The 23,193-nt window shown below is 44.5% G+C and overlaps 1 protein-coding gene across 14 annotated transcripts in view; it reads left to right on the forward strand.

Annotated features, from left to right (window-relative positions):
- Nucleotides 1-23,193, forward strand: part of TNS1 (tensin 1) — a 272,482-nt gene that overhangs the window by 37,955 nt on the left and 211,334 nt on the right. The window lies entirely within an intron of this gene.

The raw sequence follows: 23,193 nt of genomic DNA on the forward strand, positions 1-23,193 counted from the left end.
ATAACTACTATAATACTGCCCCTGTGTACAAGAATATAACTACTATAATACTGCCCCCTATGTACAAGAATATAACTACTATAATACTGTCCCCTATGTACAAGAATATAACTACTATAATACTGCCCTCTATGTATAGGAATATAACTACTATAATACTGCCCCTATGTACAAGAATATAACTACTATAATACTGTCTTCTATGTACAGGAATATAACTACTATAATACTGCCCCCTATGTACAAGAATATAACTACTATAATACTGCCCCCTATGTACAAGAATATAACTACTATAATACTGCCCCCTATGTACAGGAATATAACTACTATAATACTGCCCTCTATGTATAGGAATATAACTACTATAATACTGCCCCCTATGTACATGAATATAACTACTATAATACTTCCCCCTATGTACAAGAATATAACTACTATAATACTGCCCCCTATGTACAAGAATATCACTACTATAATACTGCCCCCTATGTACAAGAATATAACTACTATAATACTTCCCCCTATGTACAAGAATATAACTACTATAATACTGCCCCCTATGTACAAGAATATAACTACTATAATACTGCCCCTCTGTTTATTCCTCTCTTAGTGTTATACAGATGCTTGTGCTCTCTCCTCTTGCAGTCAGATTAAGTATATGGCGGTATTTTATATGTTATTACATAGGGGGTGTTTGTGCAGCATTAGGTGGCGCAGGTTGTGACCTCGCTGTGCTGTGCCATTGAGGGCCCCTCCCTGCAGATAATATCGTAGAGTGCTTATAAAAATTCATTGCACACTCAGATGTGGTGCCTGGAGTCTGAGATTCCTCAGGGAGATGATGTCCCCGCAGCACAGAGCGGCTCCTGCACTCAGGTCCTCGGTCAGATCTTGTCCCTGTGTCCATTAGGATCTGGGCTCCCCTGGATGCAGAGCTGGCACTAGGTTGGCATGGCTGAGGACCAAGCACTTGTTGGTGCATGGGGAGACGGCGGCACTGCAGCGCTGCAGGCAGAGGGAGGCTCGGCTCCGGCTGGGGAAGGTGGACTCGAGCGATGAGCCTGGAGGAGGGCGACAGTAGGAGAAGGGATCCATCCAGAAGATGAAAAGGGTCGTACATTGACCCCCTATTAGGAGCCATCGAAAACCTGCTCTCAGGCGGTCGTGTCTTGGGTGTTATTTGGAGTGGACTAGAGCCCATGTGACCCGCTATTCCTGGGAATAGTGGTGTGGTAGTGGGACAGCCAAGTCCATGATGACCCGTCTGGCACAATGCTTCACGTGGCTCCTGCGGTGGGGAAAGTTTTTTTTCACTTGCCTCATCCCCCTTCATCTGTGTCGACGCAACAAGGTGAGTGCACACGTTGCTTTGTATGACGCGATGCTCTGCTACGTAACCGAAGTAGTAACCGTGGTGGACGGAGGTAGCAGAGCTGAGGTGGACGGATGTAGCAGAGCTGAGGCTGTGTGTCGGCTCCCAGAGCTGCAGGGGCCCAGGTCCTGGCTCCCCATTGCAGTAGGGACAGTGTTTCCCTGATGACATCATCGGATCAGTCCATGTTCATAGCCGGACACTGCAGTCATAAATCGGGGATCTGGTGCCGTCCACTAATCTGTGTCCAAAGAACGAATAATGTTCCATCTCATCATCGGTCATGTAGGAAATGATCCATGATGTCATATTGTGTCATAGCCCCGGGACGTGACCTGCCCTGCGCATTCACACAAAGATCTCCAGGAATTTTTTCCATTTCTTAAAATTATTTTTCCATCCGTGCTGCAGATTGTTGTAGATTTTGTAGTATTTGAAGCAACAATTGTGGGCAACACTTTAGTCTCATCTCTCATCAACTTTTTCTGGCAAAAAATGTAAAAAAAAAATTCTAATTTTGATTTTTACACTTGAAATTTTACGCTTTAATTTATTTAGTTTTTCTTTTGCAAAACAAAAATGATGATGAGTAAAGTTTTTTTTTTTTTTTTTTTTAGTTAGTATCACCCGTGCCTTTTAGGGAGAAGATAAATCTTATTGGTCTCTTGTTGTTTTTCGGTAAAGGTTGTTTTATAAAGTTTTTTTGGTGGTTTATATATAAGAAAGGAATTCTTGGAGGCTGTTTTCTTTTTGTTGTAGAATTTTCTTTACGGTCTTCATTCACCGCATGGGATAAGTTACATGATGGTTGTGTAGTTTGAGTAATGACAGACACCGTGACACGTAATATAATAATTTTTTTTTTTTTGGGGGGGGGAGGGGTAAAATTTCATTAAATTTATATTCTTTGTACAATTCTTTTTTTCTAATGTCTGATTTTATGAGTCCCCATTAGGCCCCTTAGCTGCTATGTAATGTGCCAGTGCCTAAAAGAGGAAGCCTATTCCCTCCATAACCCCTTAGATGCTGTGGTCTCAATGGATCACAGTTTATAAAGGGTCCAGGATGAGCGTTCCTTTGCTGCCTGGTAATTCCATGTAAATCCACAGCTATTTGCTCCATATCCCCTAAAATACTACGGTTAGTTTGTATTTACACTGACGGATTTTCACCCACCGTAGCCAGGTGAGCTTACGGGAGGAGGAGGGAGGATGAACGCAGCTCACCCCTCCCCTCTCCATAGCATATAGTGCCGCACAGGCGTTCTTACGGCATGAGATAAAACACGCTGTATCTTCTTTGCCGGCACAAAACATGGAGAACATATTGGGGCTTATTTACTAAGGGTCCGCGGATCATATTTCCGTCAGACTGATCATGCTTTTTGAGATTTGCGCGGCTGTGACAGGGATTTAGAAGGAAATTATATCACACACGACCAGATTTTGGCGCAGCTGCTCTGCTTTCATGCGACATAGGTCAAGGGACGGCCGTCGGATGATCCAACTGATTAGGACTGAGCGCTGGATTTAATATTAAAATTGTGTCGAAAGATCAAGCACTTACATGCACCAGGAAGAAGAAGGTGAACTCTGTCGGACCTGAGTGGGGAAGTGACACATGCAGGATATCGGGCGCACGATCTCAGTGAATCGCGGCACAGGGCATTGGAGTCTGACAACTGACTTTCGGGGATCTCCAGTGACTGAAAAGTAAATGTGCCCCATTGTTCTCACCGTAACGCTCCTGGGCGTCATAGCTTCTGAATATACGGCGTGTGGATGCGGCCTTACAAAGTATTACAGCAGATAAAGGGTTAACCATCCAGCATGGCAGTTCCTGGGAGAAGACTCGTTCTACCCAAGCTGTTTATCCGTGTAAAATACTACAGTATAAATTCACAAACTTTACTAAGATTGTTGTGGCACAAGGGGGCTTATTTACTAAGTGTTGCATTTTCATCGGGGAACGTGCCGGGGATTGTGTTGCACGCTATCGGATTGTGTCGCAGTTACACCGACTTTCACGCAACAGAAATCGGGGGAGGGGGGGTCTGTTCCTACGATCCATTGGATTCGGACTGTGCGCGGGATTTAACATTTAAATTGGTGTCGCATCCAATGCGCTTACATGCACCGGGAGGAAGATGGTGAACTCCGGCGGACCTGAGCGGGGAAGAGACACATGCAGGATAGCAGGTGTACGTTTTTCAGGAATCGCGGCAGAGTTCATCCTCGTCGGACAATCCAGATCGGGGATCGCGCAGGGACCGGGTAAGTAGATGTGCCCCAATGTGTCTTATCTTATTATAAAGCGTGGTAACTACATTGCAATAACCCACTGCCCAAGACGCAAAAGATGGAGCAGGTCCTATTCCACTGCGGAGGCTTCGTCACCTACTGAGGACACACAGGATACAAACAGGAGTCCCAGCAGCACAGAGTATTTCAGGATGCCGTACATCTGTGTTTTCTTTCTTTGTGGCTGATGTGGGGCGCTCAGATTTCCATGCCGTGACCCCAGTGTTTCCTCCAGGCTTTCTGCATCCTCCCACTGCATAGAGATGCCCAGAAGGGGGAATTATTTTACATCTAGTCACATCTACTAGTCAGGGGTTTGGGAAAGCTTGGTGACTGTTTTAGCGTAGATGCCAAAATTCTGCCTCAGAATATAATCTCGGATCCGCACCGTATTACATGCGCCTTTAGTGCAGAGAAATCTGTTGTGCGTTTGAATTTCTGCTGTTCAGGCCGATCTGATCTCTGCGCAGAACTTTCCGTGTTCGTATAGATTACAAAGTTACTGTCATCTTGTAGCGATTCTCTACAATCTATCGGTTCAGAATGTGTGCAGGGATAACATATTGCCATCCACCCAGCTTTCTTTAGAGCAGACACAGCTGAGGCATGATGAATGGAAAATGTCACTGTATGGCAGCGTTTACACGTTGCGTTTAAGTTGCGTTGGGGAGGGGCTTGGCCAGAATGTTCTTGCGTTCTAGAATGAGCTCCAGGTGTTTGGCATGTAATCGCAGTGTGTGTGAACGCAGCCTGAGAATGTTGATCCTTTTAGCACAGTGGCGCCACCTACAGGGGACCCCAATAATAGGGTCCATTATTCCTGCTCCGTTATTGTAGCACGTTTTCTCTGTTTGTAGAGGGGTGATCCAGGTTCTTGATATTAGTGGGTGGTCTTATGCTATGGATAGGACCCCAATATCAAGAACCTGGAAAAATCCCTTTAAAGGAGCGGGACCCCAGCAGGTAGTAGGATTCCAGCACCCACCTGGCGCCAATCTTCCGCTCTTTTACAGCCCTCACGTGGGGCTCATTAGTTTATATCAGCCGATTCCTATAAAACCAGATCTGGGATGACGGCTCCTCTGCAAAGACCCCGAGGGGCCCCAGTGACTCCTGTTCCCAGCACGTGCTCTAAGGCATCATATATGGGGGATATGGGGGTCAATCAATAATATACATAAAACTCAGTGAAACAATGCCTCATTCGCTACAATACCTCTGCTTGCTTTTTCACAGCTGAGGTTTTGTTACAGTTGTGTCCTCTAGATGCTGAACAATCTATTCCCCGCATTTTACCTGCCCTGATAAATGATTTTGTCCCCATACTATGAAGCACAGCATTTGCCAAGTATTTTCCAGATCGCATACAATTGTGACAAACCCTCAGCTGTTACAAGTATAAGAGTTTTGTAGAGCGGATGACCCATAAGCGCTGCACTCCAATACTTGGACATCACTGATCATCGAGACGTCATATACACGAGATCAATCACTGCATAACCTGTAGGGTGTGTCCTTCAGGAGCCTGGGAAAGCTGGGTGGAGTGGTAGTACTTGTAGACAGAGGTTGTCACCCAGCTTTCCCAGGATCAGAGGAAGACTTTCCAGAGAATAGCAGTGAGATTTACTCATTATAGGCTTTGGGGTGTAAAGAGTTAATGTCCTGATATTTAAAGGGATATCGCTTCTTGACCTTGCGCCGCATTCCCTGCAGGATATGAAGGGTTAATCAGCGCTTCATCGACATTTATTACCTTTCTTCCCTCTCATTTAGCTGACAATTTAATTAAGGTAAAGTACACGGCGTCCTGGGATGTGGGCGCTGAGTTATTGTCTGCTCTGCCATGAGAAGCCGCCATTAATCTCCGGGCACATGGCGGTGTCTGCCTCCTGTAATACCCCCCTCCAGCGGGTGGGACGTATTCACTCCTCACACTCGGGTCACATGTGGTACATTACAGGGCCCGATACCTCAGGGTGATGTCATGTTATTGTAAGCTTAAAGGGGTAATGTATCCGGAGATTATAATAATCTTTACAAGCTTACAGTCTATGAGGATGAGGGGTGACACAAGAGCTTACAGTCTATGAGGATGAGGGGGTGACACAAGAGCTTACAGTCTATGAGGATGAGGGGGTGACACAAGAGCTTACAGTCTATGAGGATGAGGGGGTGACACGAGCTTACAGTCTATGAGGATGAGGGGGTGACACAAGAGCTTACAGTCTATGAGGATGAGGGGGGGACACAAGAGCTTACAGTCTATGAGGATGAGGGGGTGACACAAGAGCTTACAGTCTATGAGGATGAGGGGTGACACAAGAGCTTACAGTCTATGAGGATGAGGGGTGACACAAGAGCTTACAGTCTATGAGGATGAGGGGGTGACACAAGAGCTTACAGTCTATGAGGATGAGGGGGTGACACAAGAGCTTACAGTCTATGAGGATGAGGGGGTGACACGAGCTTACAGTCTATGAGGATGAGGGGGTGACACAAGAGCTTACAGTCTATGAGGATGAGGGGGGGACACAAGAGCTTACAGTCTATGAGGATGAGGGGGTGACACAAGAGCTTACAGTCTATGAGGATGAGGGGTGACACAAGAGCTTACAGTCTATGAGGATGAGGGGTGACACAAGAGCTTACAGTCTATGAGGATGAGGGGGTGACACAAGAGCTTACAGTCTATGAGGATGAGGGGGTGACACAAGAGCTTACAGTCTATGAGGATGAGGGGGTGACACAAGAGCTTACAGTCTATTAGGAGGAGAGGAGTGACACAAGAGCTTACAGTCTATGAGGATGAGGGGGTGACACAAGAGCTTACAGTCTATGAGGATGAGGGGTGACACAAGAGCTTACAGTCTATGAGGATGAGGGGGTGACACAAGAGCTTACAGTCTATGAGGATGAGGGGGTGACACAAGAGCTTACAGTCTATTAGGAGGAGAGGAGTGACACAAGAGCTTACAGTCTATGAGGATGAGGGGGTGACACAAGAGCTTACAGTCTATGAGGATGAGGGGGTGACACAAGAGCTTACAGTCTATGAGGATGAGGGGGTGACACAAGAGCTTACAGTCTATGAGGATGAGGGGGTGACACAAGAGCTTACAGTCTATGAGGATGAGGGGGGGACACAAGAGTTTACAGTCTATGAGGATGAGGGGGGGACGCAAGAGCTTACAGTCTATGAGGAGGAGGGGATGACACAAGAGCTTACAGTCTATGAGGATGAGGGGGTGACACGAGCTTACAGTCTATGAGGATGAGGGGGTGACACAAGAGCTTACAGTCTATGAGGATGAGGGGGGGGACACAAGAGCTTACAGTCTATGAGGATGAGGGGGGTGACACAAGAGCTTACAGTCTATGAGGATGAGGGGGGGACACGAGCTTACAGTCTATGAGGATGAGGGGGGGACACAAGAGCTTACAGTCTATGAGGATGAGAGGGTGAAACAAGAGCTTACAGTCTATGAGGATGAGGGGGGGACACAAGAGCTTACAGTCTATGAGGATGAGGGGGGTGACACAAGAGCTTACAGTCTATGAGGATGAGGGGGGGACACAAGAGCTTACAATTTATGAGGATGAGGGGGGGGACACAAGAGCTTACAGTCTATGAGGATGAGAGGGTGAAACAAGAGCTTACAGTCTATGAGGATGAGGGGGTGACACAAGAGCTTACAGTCTATGAGGATGAGGGGGGGGCACAAGAGCTTACAGTCTATGAGGATGAGAGGGTGAAACAAGAGCTTACAGTCTATGAGGATGTGGGGGTGACACAATAGCTTACAGTCTTAGGATGAGGGGGGGCACAAGAGCTTACAGTCTATGAGGATGAGGGGGGGCACAAGAGCTTACAGTCTATGAGGATGAGGGAGTGACACAAGAGCTTACAGTCTATGAGGATGAGGGGGGGGACACAAGAGTTTACAGTCTATGATGATGAGGGGGGGACGCAAGAGCTTACAGTCTATGAGGAGGAGGGGATGACACAAGAGCTTACAGTCTATGAGGATGAGGGGGTGACACGAGCTTACAGTCTATGAGGATGAGGGGGTGACACAAGAGCTTACAGTCTATGAGGATGAGGGGGGGACACAAGAGCTTACAGTCTATGAGGATGAGGGGGGTGACACAAGAGCTTACAGTCTATGAGGATGAGGGGGGGACACGAGCTTACAGTCTATGAGGATGAGGGGGGGACACAAGAGCTTACAGTCTATGAGGATGAGAGGGTGAAACAAGAGCTTACAGTCTATGAGGATGAGGGGGGGACACAAGAGCTTACAGTCTATGAGGATGAGGGGGGTGACACAAGAGCTTACAGTCTATGAGGATGAGGGGGGGACACAAGAGCTTACAATTTATGAGGATGAGGGGGGACACAAGAGCTTACAGTCTATGAGGATGAGAGGGTGAAACAAGAGCTTACAGTCTATGAGGATGAGGGGGTGACACAAGAGCTTACAGTCTATGAGGATGGGGGGGGACACAAGAGCTTACAGTCTATGAGGATGAGGGGGGGGGGACACAAGAGCTTACAGTCTATGAGGATGAGAGGGTGAAACAAGAGCTTACAGTCTATGAGGATGTGGGGGTGACACAATAGCTTACAGTCTTAGGATGAGGGGGGGCACAAGAGCTTACAGTCTATGAGGATGAGGGGGGACACAAGAGCTTACAGTCTATGAGGATGAGGGGTTGACACGAGCTTACAGTCTATGAGGATGAGGGAGTGACACAAGAGCTTACAGTCTATGAGGATGAGGGGGTGACACAAGAGATTACAGACTATGAGGATGAGGGGGTGACACAAGAGCTTACAGTCTATGAGGATGAGGGGGAGACACAAGAGCTTATAGTCTATGAGGATGAAGGGTGACACAAGATCTTACAATCTATTAGAATGAGGGGTGACACAAGAGCTTACAGTCTATGAGGATGAGGGGGTGACACAAGAGCTTACAGTCTATCAGGATGAGGGGGTGACACAAGAGCTTACAGTCTATGAGGATGAGGGGGGTGACACAAGAGCTTACAGTCTATGAGGATGAGGGGGTGACACAAGAGCTTACAGTCTTTGAGGATGAGGGGGTGACACACGTGCTTACAGTCTATGAGGATGAGGGGTGACACTGGAGCTTACAGTCTATGAGGATGAGGGGTGACAAGAGCTTACAGTCTGAGGATAAGGGGTGACACAAGAGCTTACAGTCTATGAGGATGAGGGGGGACACAAGAGCTTACAGTCTATGAGGATGAGGGGGGGACACAAGAGCTTACAGTCTATGAGGATGAGGGGGTGACACAGGAGATTACAGTCTATGAGGATGAGGGGTGACACAAGAGCTTACAGTCTATGAGGATGAGGGGGTGACACAAGAGCTTACAGTCTATGAGGATGAGTGCTGACACAGGAGCTTACAGTGTATGAGGATGAGGGATGACACAAGAACTTAGTCTATGAGGATGAGGGCTGACACAGGAGCTTACAGTGTATGAGGAGGATGAGGGGGGGGGGGGCCACAAAAAATAATTAACCTTCTAAAGAGACTGCTACTATACATAACATGTACTATGTAGAGAATCCCCTACCCACAGTGATGTCCACCTGCCCTGATAAGACACATAGAACATACCCGGACCTGGAAGCTTCTCATTAAAATTTCTCAGCACAATGGTACAGTGGGCTGGATAACGGACTCCCAGCGGGCTCCGGGGGTTATCCTGTTGCTTTAACCAACCATTTAGTTGTGTAGAAGCCGCAGTCACTGCTGTGCAAATTCTCCCTCTTATCATGGAGCAAAAAGGGTCAGTGGGGTGGAAATGTCCACACTACTTTTTTACTTTTCTCTTATCATTTATGCCATAGCTGTGATTATTACGAATAGTTCCAGGATCGCCGGGTGATGCTGTTCATGGAAGTGTTACCATCCACCATCAGACAAACTGATAACAGATGTCCACTAAGAGTACAGGAAGGGTGACAAAAAGTAAAGTGCCCCTCGCCATAGTGTAGTATCTAAAACCCATAGTGGCCCTAATATTATGATGCCCCCTCTTTTTAAAACTTTATAAAACTCCCCTGCGACATTGTATTGTCCCCTAAGAGATGTTTAATCAGACCTTTGTTTATGGTGTTAGTAGCAGCAGGACTGTGCTATATAGATGTATATTCCAGGATTGTAGCTTCTCCAGTTGCATTATGGGTATGTCCTCACACTGCTGTGCTCTCAGCTTCTGCAGAGAACGGTTCCACAGTCCCTCCTTCTGTTTCGAGTAATAGCTGTAGCATGCTCCTGGTTAAATTCTGCAGCAATAATTCAGAGAAGAGGGTAAAGAGCACAGAAGTGTGATTATACGCTCCCAGAGAACATGGAGAAGCTCCAATTCTGAAATATAAATCCATATCTCAGTCCCTGCTCAGGGGCCTAACTACAGGGTTGGCAATAATAGCAGCTGCTATAGGGTCCGCAGTGTCATGGGGCCCCGGCATCAGACCTGACACATTAAACAGTGGAGGATGTGCTCCATTATATACTTATTACACTGCACATTGTACATCATAATATATATAACAGGGCACATCGTCCACAGGGCACAGCATGAAATGTCGGGGTGAGGGAGGGGGCAGCAGAAAGACAGGACCAGGGATCTCATCACTAATTCCTGCCGTGTACTTCCCCATGTGGTCAGCAGCTACTGGGACAGATCTGTATAAGTGTATAAATGTATATATCACATGTATAAATGTATCCACATAAGTGTATAAATGTGATTATACGATTACATGTATTTTCTGAGGGAGTTGGGGGCCTATTCAGAAGACTATGAGGCCCTGCCTCTCCTAGTTACACCCCTGGTCCTGCTGCTACTAAAAGTATACACAAAGGTCTGATTACACATAACATAATGCATAACATTGGCTGCAGAGAGAACAGAGCACAGCAGTGTAAGGACACACCCCCAGTGCACTTGGAGATGCTAAAATCCTGGAATATAAATCCCTATATCACAGTCCTACTGCTACTAACAACACACACAGAGGTCTGATGACACGTGTCTCCAGGGACAGTACATAACACTTGCTGTAGAGAGCACAGCAGTGTGAGGTCTGATTACACATCTCTCCAGGGACGATACATAACACTGGCTGCAGAGAGCACAGAGCACAGCAGTGTGAGGTCTGATTACACATTTCTCCAGGGACACTACATAACACCGGCTGCAGAGAGCACAGAGGACAGCAGTGTGAGGTCTGATTACACATCTCTCCAGGGACGATACATAACACTGGCTGCAGAGAGCACAGAGGACAGCAGTGTGAGGTCTGATTACACATCTCTCCAGGGACAGTACATAACACTGGCTGCAGAGAGCACAGAGCACAGCAGTGTGAGGTCTGATTACACATCTCTCCAGGGACGATACATAACACTGGCTGCAGAGAGCACAGAGGACAGCAGTGTGATGTTTGATTACACATCTCTCCAGGGACAATACATAACACTGGCTACAGTCTACATGGTCACACCTGCTGACAGGTTCCTTCTGAATTGTGACACTGACGCTTCTAAATCTCATTTTTGCGCTGATGACAATCTAGTTTTCTCTTGACAGAATCTAGAAATCTAAATTGCCACATTTCCTAAAAAAAATGGACAATCCCTTTAAGAAGGGACATTATTAAGCTCAGTGCAGGATGTTATGTTTGAGCCTTCACCAGTTACTTGGGACTTGGCTTCCTCCTGGTGTTCTGGCGGCAGTGCGTTGTTTGCCAGGCTGCGGGTCATGTGACCAGATCTGCGCTATCCGGTTACTTGTAAGTGATCCAGGGAATTGTCTAGAAGAGGAGGTCGCGTAAAACTTCCCAGGGAAATTGTCCCACAAATCAATTTAATAGGGGAATAATCCATGTAATGTTTTTTTCTGTAAATATAATATAAACAGCGGGGGATGTTAATTATATGTCTTAAAGGTGCAGTCCGGTGTTTTGTTAATGAGGTAGTGACATTTACATGAACTTTGTGTCCTAATTCTCTCTTTGTTACATTGTATTAATGTGTTTGTAAACAGCATCCTCATAAGGGAGAGGTACTGAAGACCCCCAGCTATAGCTCCGTAGTACAAATACTCTAAACACATAGGGGCACATTTACTTACCCGCCCCGTTAACGCCGCCGATCCGGAATGTCCGACAAGGATTCGGAGTTGCCGCGATTCACTAAGATTGTGCGTCCAATTTCTTGCAGGTGTCGCTTCCCCTCTGAGGTCCGCCGGAGTTCACCTTCTTCTTCCCGGTGCATGTGAGTGCTGATCTTGCGACACAATTTGCTTTTTAAATTCTGGGGTTTGTCCGAATCAGTCGGGTTGTCCGACGTCCACACCCCCGATTTGTGTCGCATGCAAGCCAGCGCCGATGCGCCACAATCTGATCGCGTGCGCCAAATACCAGGGCAATTCAGGGCAAATCAAAAAAATGCGAAACCCGACAGAAATGCGTCCGACAGACCCTTAGTAAATGTGCCCCATACAGTCCACAAAGCAGATCACCCCTTGTACAACCCTCAACCGAATCCAGACTCCGAACTGGACACCTTACTACCCAAACCCTCATCTAAATAGAAGCCAACCCCCAGACTAGAACCACAGTGTTGCAGACCCCAGACCTGACCCCCATATGTAGACATCTCAGACTTGACCCCTATCTATACACATCCCATACCTGAGCTCCATCTCTACAGACCCCACAGCACATCCCATCTATAAAGACCCCAGAGCAGACCTCCATCTATGCAGACCCTAGACCAGACCTTCATCTATATCAGTGATTCTCAACCTTTGTAATGCTGTGACCCCGCAATACAGTTACTCATGTTGCGGTGACCCCAAACCATGCGATTTGCAGTAAAAACACAATAAAATTGCGGCTCCAAAAGCTTTAGGTGACCCCTGTGTTTTGGTCGTTCGACCCCTGCTGGGGTCACGACCCACAGGTTGAGAACCACTGATCTATATAGACCCCAGACCTCCATGTATACAGATCCATCAGACCTCCATCTGTACAGACCCCAGACCTCCATCTATACAGATCCCAGACCAGACCCCATCTATACAGACCCCAGACTAGACCTCCATCTATACAGACCCCAGACTAGACCTCCATCTATACAGACCCCAGACTAGACCTCCATCTATACAGACCCCAGACCAGACCTCCATCTATACAGACCCCAGATCAGACCTCCATCTATACAGACCCCAGACCAGACCTCCATCTATATGTGCCCCAGACCAGACCTGCATCTATACAGACCTCCATCTATACAGACCCCAGACCAGACCTCGATCTATACAGACCCCAGACTAGACCTCCATCTATACAGACCCCAGACTAGACCTCCATCTATACAGACCCCAGACTAGACCTCCATCTATACAGACCCCAGACTAGACCTCCATCTATACAGACCCCAGACTAGACCTCCATCTATACAGACCCCAGACTAGACCTCCATCTATACAGACCCCAGACTAGACCTCCATCTATACAGACCCCAGACCAGACCTCCATCTATACAGACCCCAGATCAGACCTCCATCTATACAGACCCCAGACCAGACCTCCATCTATATGTTCCCCAGACCAGACCTGCATCTATACAGACCTCCATCTATACAGACCCCAGACCAGACCTCGATCTATACAGACCCCAGACTAGACCTCCATCTATACAGACCCCAGACTAGACCTCCATCTATACAGACCCCAGACTAGACCTCCATCTATACAGACCCCAGACTAGACCTCCATCTATACAGACCCCAGACTAGACCTCCATCTATACAGACCCCAGACTAGACCTCCATCTATACAGACCCCAGACTAGACCTCCATCTATACAGACCCCAGACTAGACCTCCATCTATACAGACCCCAGACCAGACCTCCATCTATACAGACCCCAGATCCAACCTCCATCTATACAGACCCCAGATCAGACCTCCATCTATACAGACCTCCAGCTATACAGACCTCGATCTATACAGACCCCAGACCTCGATCTATACAGACCCCAGACCAGACCTCGATCTATACAGACCCCAGACTAGACCTCGATCTATACAGACCCCAGACCAGACATCGATCTATACAGACCCCAGACCTCGATCTATACAGACCCCAGACTAGACCTCCATCTATACAGACCCCAGACTAGACCTCCATCTATACATACCCCAGACCAGACCTCGATCTATACAGACCCCAGACTAGACCTCCATCCATACAGACCCCAGACCAGACCCCATTCATACAGACCCTAGACCAGACCCCATCTATACAGACCCCAGACCAGACCCCATCCATACAGACCCCAGACCAGACCTCCATCTATACAGACCCCAGACCAGACCTCCATCTATATGTGCCCCAGACCAGACCTCCATCTATACAGACCCCAGACCATACCCCTTCTGTAAAGACCCCAGACCATACCTCGATCTATACAGACCCCAGATCAGACCTCCATCTATACCAGGGGTCCCCAAACGTTTTACATAGGGGGCCATTTACGGTACCTCTCAGATCTCATGTGATCGCATCCGTAATACACTGGGACCCCCCCTCAATAAATTAATATACTGAACCCCCTTGTGAACTATTTTATATATTGGCCCAATGAATAAATTAATTGGGCCAAATAATTATTAAATATACTGGGACCCCTCTCCATAAATTATTTTCTATGCTGCTCCCCCCATTAATTATTTCCTATGTTGCTTCCCTCATTAATTGTTTCCTATGCTGCTCCCCTCATTAATTATTTCCCATACTGCCCCTCCATCATTATTTCCCATACTGCATCTCCATCAACGATTATTCCCTATACTTCTCCTCCATCATTAAGTATTTGCTATAATGTTCCTCCATCATTAAAGGGGTATTCCGGGAATGTCAATGTCTGACACAAAAACCCATGATGATATAAATAAATGAGTACAACATTACTCAATGTCATCAGTCACAAAACGGAGCTTAAATAGTTTGATTTTATGATTTACAAAATTTATGGCCTCTCTAAAGAAGGTGGAGTTATCACTACGATGGCCGTCACTGGAAACTACAAGTTCCATGATCCTTTAGTTCTCGGTAACTCCTCCTCCCTCTCATGATATAACAAAAGACTGTCTTGCTCTGTTACCATAGTAATGATGTGTAACAACACACCACACTGGTCATACTGGATGCACTGCAACCAACCGACTACAGCCAAACTTAGTGGTGATCATGTGACCTGCCCAGGCAGGTGCAGGACATGTGATGTGGACATGTGACCAGCGGCCATCTTCTGTCCTGTGTCTGCTCTGCAACGGGCCGCGCGGAGGAAATTAACGGACTGATTAAGGAGCCAGTAGCATTTTAATTCCTCATTATAGTCTATGTCATCAGCATTTTCTGCTAAGGGGAGCAACATTTTAATTAACAACTAGTTACACATTAGCTTATATTTTGAGTACCCTTTTGTATATGAATTATGCTGATTCCTGGAATACCCCTTTAAGTATTTCCTGCCCAGACCTTCATCTATATAGACCCCAGACCAGACCTTCATCTATATAGACCCCAGACCAGACCTTCATCTATATAGACACTAGACCTCCATCTATACAGACCCGATACCTCCATCTATAAAGACCCCAGACCAGACCCCATCTATACAGAGTCCAGAACAGACCTCTGTCTACATATTGTCTAGAGTCTAGACCAGTGATGGCGAACCTTTTAGAGCCTGAGTGCCCAAACTGCAACCAAAAGCCACTTATTTATTGCAAAGTGCCAACACAGGAATTTAAGCAAGAATTTATTTCTCCTTTTTCTTTAACAACTTTCAATCGTATCAGCCTCCTGAGGACACCAATACAGTTAAAAGGAGGAGAGCAAATTTGTCTATTGTTGCAAGAAGATTCTGCATGAAGATTCTTTGAGTCCTGTCTGGTGAACTTCATGCTGGGGTGATGACCTGGGTGCCCACAGAAATGGCTCCGAGTGCCGCCTCTGGCACCCGTGCCATAGGTTCGCCACCACTGGTCTAGACCATCAGTAAAGCCCAATACCCCTTTCTATATAGACTCCAGACCTGGAAACTGACTCAGGCCCGATAAATCTACCAGATCCCCTTATACACAGATAACCCCCTCTTCCAAAGCTTGTGGATTCTTAGTTGGATTTGCCAGGACGGATTTATCCTAAAAAGTCCATGTGCAGTGTGAGCAGGACTGGGTCAGGACTTCACCATAATGGGACAAAGAAACCCCTGCAACCAGCCCTGCTGTCACTGAGATTGTGGGGACATTGCTGCTCTCCTAGGCTTGTGGCTGGTATCTGTACACTGATACATTGTAACAGATCTGCAGCTGTATGAGAAGTGCCTGGATGTCTTTGATTACTTTGTATCTTATTAAGGAGAGGTTCTGGTAATGAATGTGGAGGCTGTAAACCCTTATACAGGGGATTGGGGCTATTAAGATTAGTTGGAAACTCGTAAAACGCCAGGACGCCATTGTAACGCAGCCAGCGCCGCTCATTATCTATTTCACCTCGGCAAGGAGTCGGAAATACCTGGAATCTTAGAGATTTGGACTTAAATAACTCATTACAAGATCTCATGGGGTTTTATGGGCTCCTGACCTCCTGATCTCAGGGTTAGGCAAATGTGTGACCGTCATGGCTGATGCCACAAACCAACAAGACCCCCAGAGCATGGACACGGCCAGTAACTGGTGGCTCCATCTCCATGTGAGACCCTCCAGACCAGGGCAAAGGTCACCCCGACCCTAAATATCATGGGGAGATGATGCAATAACGAAGAGACTTCCTGGTCACAGAGAATATTCATCATGGAATCTCCTGATAATTCTATAGAACGTTACTAAAATTATCCATGTAAAGAAATAAAAAAGATTTTTAATAAGTTGGCAGAACTCCATATGAGTTCATGAATATGGAGAGCGAATGACCAATGTGGCTCCACGGGTCTCCAGAAAACTGATGACAGGTCCGCTTTTTTCGCTGATGAGGTTGGGAAGTGGTTGTTATGTTTTCTAACCAATGTAAAACCTTTACTTTTTTTTACGTGAAAAAATATGGATGGGAACAAAAAATGGAAGCAAAATGAAAACCAACAGACCCATCAATGGGAATTCATCTATCAATCTATCTATCTATCTATCTATCTATCTATCTATCTATCTATCTATCTATCTATCTATCTATCTCATATCTATCCATCTATCTATCTCATATCTATCAATCTATCTATCTCATATCTATCTATCTATCTATCTATCTATCTCATATCTATCTATCTATCTATCTATCTATCTATCTCATATCTATCAATCTATCTATCTCATATCTATCTATCTATCTATCTATCTATCTATCTCCTATCTATCTATCTCTCCTATCTATCTATCTCCTATCTATCTACCTTCTATCTATCTCATATCTATCTATCTATCTATCTATCTATCTATCTCATATCTATCTATCTATCTATCTCATATCTATCCATCTATCTATCTCATATCTATCTATCTCCTATCTATCTATCTATCTATCTCATATCTATCTATCTATCTCATATCTATCTATCTATCTATCTATCTATCTATCTATCTATCTATCTCATATCTATCTATCTATCTATCTATCTCATATCTATCTATCTATCTATCTATCTATCTATCTCATATCTATCTATCTATCTATCTCATATCTATCCATCTATCTATCTCATATCTATCTATCTCCTATCTATCTATCTATCTCATATCTATCTATCTATCTCATATCTATCTATCTATCTATCTATCTATCTATCTCATATCTATCTATCTATCTATCTATCTATCTCATATCTATCTATCTATCTATCTATCTATCTCATATCTATCTATCTCATATCTATCTATCTCATATCTATCTATCTCATATCTATCTATCTATCTATCTATCTATCTATCTATCTATCTATGTCATATCTATCTATCTATCTATCTCATATCTATCATCTCATATCTATCTATCTATCTCATATCTATCTATCTATTTATCTATCTCATATCTATCTATCTCATATCTATCTATCTATCTATCTCATATCAATCATCTCATATCTATCTATCTATCTATCTATCTCATATCTATCATCTCCTATCTATGTCATATCTATCTATCTATCTATCTCATATCTATCTATCTATCTATCTATCTATCTATCTATCTATCTATCTATCTATCTATCTCTATCTATGTCATATCTATCTATTTATCTATCTATCTATCTATCTATCTATCTATCTCATATCTATCTATCTATCTATCTATCTATCTCATATCTATCTATCTATCTATCTCATATCTATCTATCTCATATCTATCTATCTATCTATCTATCTATCTCATATCTATCCGTCACAGCTGCAGATTTGTTACAGTTGTATCCGGTATAGATAATACTCTGTGAGGCTATTGCTCTGGTCATATTTCTATTTGTTTTACTACCTGTATATTCTGTTTGTTCCTTCTTGCTTAATAATTGTATTATTAAGTCGTGGTTGGGGGAGGAGCCTAGAGAGGGCGTCAGTGGATCGCTTTATGACGTGCTGTAATCCTCCCGTCCTGGAGACGTTGTATACACGTGCATTATCATTTTTAAAACTGGAGCTGTTCGGGGGCTTGTGAGGCATTTCTGACATTTACCCCTGGATCATCCATGGGGGGTACAGGAGGAGATGTGGTTAAAATTAGTTGGACCCCTCATACCCTCCCCCCCCCCCCCCCCCAAGGACAGGATAATGGAAGCTTTGTCTTCTTTGCATAAATGATTATGAGACTCGGATCTTGAGTGTTTTTGTTTTGTTCTCTGAGACCCTAAAGGCAGAGAGTGGGCGACAGACAAGGGGGGCAGCGAGAGGGTCACGTGGGATCAGGAATGTCAGCTGGTTTCTATCTGGGTCACCTTTAGCCCTTTGTAAATGAAGTCATTTGTTGCTGAGTCTTTGGTTATGGAGATAGTTATTTAATTAATCGGCCACGAGGGGACGTCTGTGCAGTCAAAGATTTTGGCTCCCAGGGGCTTAGTACATTGTGGTTCTGTTTCTATATGATTAAAGGCTCTGTCAGCAATTGCAATCCAGACTATAGACAATGTAATCATACCTCACACTCCTGTGCTCTGTACTCCCTGCAGCCAGTGTCATGTACTGTCCCTGGAGAGATGTGTAATCAGACCTCACACTGCTGTGCTCTGTGCTCTCTGCAGCCAGTGTTATGTATTGTCCCTGGAGAGATGTGTAATCAGACCTCACACTGCTGTGCTATGTGCTCTCTGCAGCCAGTGTTAGGTGTTGTCTCTGGACAGATGTGTAATCATACCTCACACTGCTGTGCTCTGTGCTCTCTGCAGCCAGTGTTGGGTATTGTCTCTGGACAGATGTACTGTATAATCATACCTTACACTGCTGCGCTCTGTGCTCCCTGAAGCCAGTGTCATGTACTGTCCCTGGAAAAATGTGTAATCAGACCTCACGCTGCTGTGCTCTGTGCTGCCTGCAACCAGTGTCAGTTATTGTCCTTGGAGAGATGTGTAATCCGACCTCACACTGCTGCGCTCTGTGCTCTCTGCAGCCAGTGTTGGGTATTGCCTCTGGACAGATGTGTAATCAGACCTCACACTGCTGTGCTCTGTGCTCTCTGCAATCAGTGTTGGGAATTGTCTCTGGAGAGATGTGTAATCAGACCTCACACTGCTGTGCTCTGTGCTCTCTGCAATCAGTGTTGGGAATTGTCTCTGGAGAGATGTGTAATCATACTTCACACTGCTGTGCTCTGTGCTCTCTGCAATCAGTGTTGGGTATTGTCTTTGGAGAGATGTGTAATCATACCTTTGAGTATGTAACATATAGATTTATATTCCATGATTGTTGCTTCTTCAAGTGCACTAGGGGTGTGTCCTAGCACTGCTGTGCTCTGTTCTGCCTGCAAGTGGTGTTAGGTATTGTCCATAAAGAGGTGTGTAATCATACCTATATGTTAGTAGCACCAGGGCTATGAAATATGGATTTATATGTCAGGCTTGTGCTCGGGTGTGTCCTCACACTGCTGTGCTCTGTTCTCTGTGCTCCACACAGGCAGGGTTGTCACTGGTGAGTTGTGTAATCCTACATTTGTGTATGTTGTTAGTAGCAGCAGGACTGAAATACATAGCTTTATATTTCAGCTACATACACAAATGTAATATTACACAACTCTCTAGGGACCTACAGAACAGCAGTGTGAGGACAAACCCCCAGTGCAATTAGAGAAGCTAAAATCCAGGAATATAAATACATATTTCACAGTCCTGCTGCTACTAACATATAAAAAGGTATGATTACACATCTCTTTATGGAGAATACCTAACACTGCCTGTGGAGAGCACAGAGCACAGCAGTGTGAGGACACGCCCCACTACAATCCAGAAATATAAATACTTGTCTTACAGTTTTCCTTTAACAATGATTTCACATATACAGAATGTATTCAGCATTTATGCAGCTAGCACCCGCATATGCCATAGCAATGTACATTAGGGTTAGGATGTGCTTCTATTATTCCAGAGCTGAGCTGATTTTTCTATCTCATCTCCCGGAGCAAATTTATAGGAAGACAATTATCCTAAGTGCATCTGCGGAGCGTGCGGAGGGATATTTCCAGGCTGGATGGAGCCGCGTCTCCAGATCTGCAGTCACAACGTGTGAACCATAGAATAAAGCAGATGCTGAATGCACAATCCTTGTCATTATCATTGTTACAATCATGGTCACAATCGTCATCATTAACACCATTACAATCATCGTCATTATCATCGTTACAATCATCGTCATTATTATCATCACAATCATCATCAATATCATCGTTACAATCATCATCAATATCATCGTCACAATTGTCATCATTATTATCGTCACAATCATCGTCACTATCATCGTTACTATCATCGTCACTATCATCGTTACTATCATCGTCACTATCATCGTTACTATCATCGTTACTATCATCGTCACTATCATTGTCACTATCATCGTCACTATCATCGTCACTATCATCGTCACTATCATCGTTACTATCATCGTCACTATCATCGTTACAATCATCGTCACAATCATTGTCAGAATCGTCATCATTATCATCGTTACAATCATTTTCTTTCACCTGCTGTGGTTGCAAACCAAAAAAGTCCAACTATATTGGCTACTGCAAAGTGAGTGGAGTGGAGATCTAAGGGGGCGGTGCTTGATACTCTCATTAGTATCACAGATACTCTCATTAGTGTCTGGCCCCGCCCATTTAGAATCTGCATGAGACGATGTATCATCTGTTAGACAGTAACGTTTACAAGCAGCAGGTGATGATCTATGTGACGAGACTGTAGCAGTTGCTCAGCTGTTTTCTACGGCTCGGGGTCGTCCACATTCGCCTCCCCCTCCCCATAACACCCCCAGGTGCTCTTGACTTGTAGGTCACGGGCTTATAATTATAGCTAATCAACATCCGGGCCTAAAAGTCATATTATTCTGGTCTGTACACAGAACGGGGGGGGCATAGAAATTATACAATGGGGCCCAAATTCTGGGATTTTTCCACCCAAAACTGAAGGACCCGGTGTTCTGCACATGGCGGATACCCAAAGTGACTGCTACCCAAATCCAGCTTCTTGCTATCTGTCTAGAATATTTCCACTTCTGAATAGTCTTTCACACTGTAGAATAATGGATATCAAATTGTTATAAAATTGCCCCATAACCCTTCACAGATTAATATGATATAATGTGATTTATATCATTGCCGATTGATTGGCATCAATCAATGCTGCAGTCCAGCAACTTGCCAGAACTTCTGCTGTTACAGAGGTGGTCACACTGGCTGATGATCAATTTATCTTGGTTATTTGATTATCAACATCTGACTTGCCCTCTTAATTTCTACAAGTTATAAGTATGCACTTAGTTTAGGCTGCGCCACCTTTTATCACTATCCCCTTCGATGAACTTGAGATATTGGTGTTGAGGACTGTTGTAAAGTTTGGTGAGTTGCAACGATCATTTTGGTTTCCAGAAACTGTTTTATTTAAAAAAAAAAAACAAAAAAAAACTCTTGAACTTTCTGACCTTTCTATATAAATTAGTTGAATTCAAGCATTTTAGTAAAACTCGGCCTTGCAAATTGCAAATATTTTCTTCTTGCACAAATTAATTACAGGTTCCTGGTCCCGGGGGTCCCCCGGCTGCCAGCTCCTCTTGGACTATCTTCCTGTCCTGTTAGTCGTGAACCATAAACACTGGGACAGAGCACAGCTGTGTAAGCATTCAGGGGGCTCTTAGCGCTCCAGGAATCAATCTTCTGAGAGCCATTATTTAGACGGATTTATAGGTATCTAATTTGGATAAAAACCACACTTGGCACTTTGATCAATTGTTTCTCAGCTCGTTCTTAAGGGCCCAGCGCTGTTTGTAGGATTTCTCCGACTGAATGGTGTAAATTGTAAAGTGAATGGAGGCAAAGCTTAATAATGGGGATTGTAAAACTCAAGAGATTGTATTAGGAAGCCACAAATATACTGTGAATAGCTAAAATGTATCAAAATAAATAATAATAAAGAAAACCAACATAAAGTAAACACTAAAATACAATTTAAAAAAAAATTGTAAATACAGGCAGCCCCTTACTTTGGGACATCCAACTTACAGACGACCCATAGTTACAGACGGACCTCTTTGCCCACTGTGACCTCTGGTGAAGGTCTCTGGATGTTACTATAGTCCCAGACTGCAATGATCAGCTGTAAGGTGTCTGTAATGAAGCTTTATTGATAATCCTTGGTCCATATACAGCAAAAAAAATTGTAAACTCTCATTGTCACTGGAGCAAAAAAATTTTTTTTGTCTGGATCTACAATTATAAAATATACAGTTTCAACTTACATACAAATTCAACTTTCTTGTTCTGTCCCAAATTCCGCTTGGAATTTTTTCTTTTTTCTTTTTTTTTTTTCATTTTTACAATTTTTCTTAGGTATAAAATAGTTTGCACCTCACAAATCAGCATTGACTGAGAAAGTTTTTTAGGATCCTGATATGAGGATTTAGGGTCTTTTTTAAGAAACTTCCCAGGACTGTCCCACTATCTGCCCTCCTCTCTGACCCAGCCAGAGGCCCCAAATTTTCACACTCTTACTGTGCCACTTTTTAAAAAATAACCTAAAAACCTAAGAAATTTTTGCAAAATTTGCAAAAAAAAAAAAAAAAACAACCTAGTTTTTGCCACTTTCTTTTGTCCTTGAATTAAAAAAGGGTGCAAATCATCCTGAAAAGTAGGAGATCCGGGACGGCTCAGTTGGTTCTGTATTCGGCATTTAAATGCAGCAACTTTAGCAAATGGAAAAGTTGATGTATGTG

Source organism: Engystomops pustulosus, chromosome 8 (assembly GCF_040894005.1).
Source record: "Engystomops pustulosus chromosome 8, aEngPut4.maternal, whole genome shotgun sequence".
Taxonomy (NCBI): Eukaryota; Metazoa; Chordata; class Amphibia; order Anura; family Leptodactylidae; genus Engystomops; species Engystomops pustulosus.